The sequence below is a fragment of the Apium graveolens genome, chromosome 2, assembly GCF_009905375.1.
Source record: "Apium graveolens cultivar Ventura chromosome 2, ASM990537v1, whole genome shotgun sequence".
Classification (NCBI taxonomy): Eukaryota; Viridiplantae; Streptophyta; class Magnoliopsida; order Apiales; family Apiaceae; genus Apium; species Apium graveolens.
The window spans coordinates 53,511,423-53,514,813 of record NC_133648.1 but is presented as its reverse complement, the minus strand read 5'-3'; positions in this window follow the sequence as shown (position 1 = coordinate 53,514,813).

Below are 3,391 nucleotides of genomic sequence, written 5' to 3'. Positions count from 1 at the left end.
AATTTAACATAAAGACAAATATAAATTATATATACGTCACCCATCGTGGCATGTAATTTGTGTTGTCTAGAATGTTATAGAAATTACTAGAACAAACTTCTTAAATTAATAAATTTTGAAAGGAATAAATACGGATTTTCTTTATTTCTGATTTGGGGCGATTTTGTCAAAAACGGATTCATCGAACTTGTAAGGCTGTGGGTTTTAAGCGAGATCGATGTGACTCCTCCACTACCTGGAAATCAAACCATTGATGAATATTGAATTGAAGTATTCTATTCAAGGCAAAATTACGAATATTGGAAGGTATACACGCCACCCATCGTGGCGTGCCAAGTTCCATAGATTTCGAATAATTTAAGATTTGATGATGGTATACACTTAGCTATGAAAAATAATATAGTCCACCCCAACGTGGCATATTCTTTAGTAATAGGACCGAAGTAACATTTAAACAAAATTAGGTGGTATACATGTCACACATCGTGGCGTACCAGAAGCTTATGGTGTTTAAATGTTAGTGCATTAAATTTTAATAATTTAGATCTTAATAATTAATGCACCCTTATTTATGTGATGTTTTAATGCATGATTCTCAGGATAAAATGGGATTTAATCCACTATTCACCATACTTAAGGATAACAAACTTACCGGACCTAACTATATTGAATGGAAACGAAATTTGGACATTGTGTTGACTGCTGAGGAATACAAGTTTTGCACTTATGAACCCAAGCCTGAACAGCCTGCTGCTGATGCTCCTGAAGATGAGAAAGAGTATTATAAATGGTGGATTAAGGCTGATGAGATGTCGCGATGTTACATTCTGGCAGCAATGTCGGGTGTTTTGCAGCATCAGCATCAGTCTATGGCCACTACTTCGGATATGCTCTTTAATCTCAAGGAACTTTTTGGAGATCAGAATAGGGCTGCTAGGCAAGTAGCCATGAAGGCTTTAATGAACACTCAGATGGCTGAAGGCACACCTGTAAGGGATCATGTTCTCAAGATGATGTCGCATCTGAATGAGATAGAGATCCTTGGTGCTGAACTTGATGGGGAAACCCAGATTGACATTATCTTTATGAGCTTGTCCAAGAGTTTTGAGCAGTTCTGCTTGAATTACAACATGAACAAGAGGCAGTATAGTCTCGCGGAACTGCTGACAGAACTTCAGGCAGCTGAAGGATTATTTCGGCAGAGTGTTCAAGTGAATGTGGCTGAGAAAGGTTCTTTCTCTAAGCCGAAAGGTATTAAGAAGAAGAAAAAGGATCAGACAAAGAAAGCTGTGAAGGCAGTGGGAGTTCAGGGTGGTGTGAAAAAGCCTAAGGGAAAGTGCTTCAGATGCAAACAGTCAGGTCACTGGAAACAGGATCGTCCTCTTCCTAAGAAGATAAACAATACTGGTATGTCTCTTTCTCTAGTTACAGAAACATTTATAGCGGCTATATCTACGAGCACTTGGTGTGTAGATACAGGAGCCACTGATCATGTTTGTAATTCTATGCAGGGGTTCCAACTATCCAGAATTCTTAGAGATGGTGAGATATACGTGTTCATGGGAGATGCTACGAAAGTAACGGTAGTTGCAGTAGGAGTTATTCATTTATCTTTTGGTTCTGATAGGATTTTGGTTTTGAACAATTGTCTTTATGTACCTTCTTTTAGAAGGAATTTAATTTCGGTTTCTAAACTTGCTTTGGATGGTTATAATGTTTGTTTGGATCGTAATGTTTCTATTATGATGAATAAACGAATTATATGTTCTGGTACATTACAAGACAATTTGTATATAATTAATCCTAGTCAACCTGCACTGCAACTGCAATTTAGAGAATTGAACAACACATCTTCTAACTCCACTAAAAGAAAGGAACCTTCTAGTTTGAACCAAACATATCTTTGGCACTTGAGATTAGGTCATATTAACTTGAGGAGGATTCAAAGACTGGTAGTAGACGGGCCTTTAAGCTCATTGGCAGTGGAGCCATTTCCAGTTTGTGAATCCTGCTTGGAAGGTAAAATGACTAATAGGCCTTTCAAGGCAAAAGGGAATAGAGCCAAACAACTGTTAGAATTGGTTCACTCTGATTTATGTGGACCCATGAATATCCAAGCAAGAGGTGGTTATGAATATTTCGTCACTTTCATTGATGATTATTCTAGATATGGGTACGTTTATTTGTTGCACCGTAAGTCTGAGTGTTTTGATAAGTTCAAAGAGTACAAAGCTAAAACGGAGAAGCGACTTAATAAAAGTATCAAGTCACTACGATCAGATCGTGGTGGCAAATACTTGCTTGGAGAATTTAGGGAATATTTATCAGAAAATGGGATAGAATCCCAGTTAACTGCACCAGGCACACCCCAGCAGAACGGTGTAGCAGAGAGAAGGAACCGGACTCTTTTAGAGAGTGTTAGATCGATGATGAGTTATTCGGATTTACCCAAGTCGTTTTGGGGACATGCCTTAGAGACAGCAGCTTATCTTCTTAACTTAGTACCTTCTAAGTCGGTTCCTAAAACCCCCTTAGAATTGTGGACCGGGGATAAACCGAGTCTAAAACATATTCGAATATGGGGCTGTCCAGCACATGTGCTGAACAAGAATGCGACTAAGTTAGAATCTCGTACAGAAGTAAGGTTGTTTGTAGGCTACCACATGGGAACGAAAGGATATTTATTTTATAGTCCGAAGAATCGGGATGTCATTGTTAGCACCAATGCAAGATTCTTAGAGGAGGAATATATAATGAATCACAAACCCATGAGTAGTGTCGTTTTAGAGGAACTAGTGGGAGGGACAAATAATACCCATGAAGCTGTAGTACAAGTAGAACAACCACAACATAATGTACAACCTGTCACTAATACCGCACCAGTGCCTCGTCGTAGTGGGAGGGTTGTTCAACAGCCTGATAGATTCATATTTTTGGGTGAGTCTTCAGACTTGGTCTCTGGTGAACATGATGATGATCCCCGTACATACGAAGAGGCAGCACAAGACAAAGATGCAGATCTTTGGCAAAAGGCGATGGAATCTGAGATAGAATCAATGTATTCTAATCAGGTCTGGGAGCTCGTGGAACCACCCAAAGGTATAAAACCTATTGGATGTAAGTGGATCTACAAGAAAAATAGGGGATTAGATAAAAAGGTGAAAGCCTGGAAAGCAAGACTTGTTGCGAAAGGGTATACTCAGAAAGAAGGTATCGATTATGAGGAAACCTTTTCACCGGGAGTCATGCTTAAGTCAATCCGTATTCTTTTATCTATAGCAGCTCATCTCGATTATGTGATTTGGCAAATGGATGTCAAGACAGCTTTTCTTAATGGAAGTTTTGAAGAAACCATCTATATGCAGCAACCAAAAGGATTCATTAAAGAAGG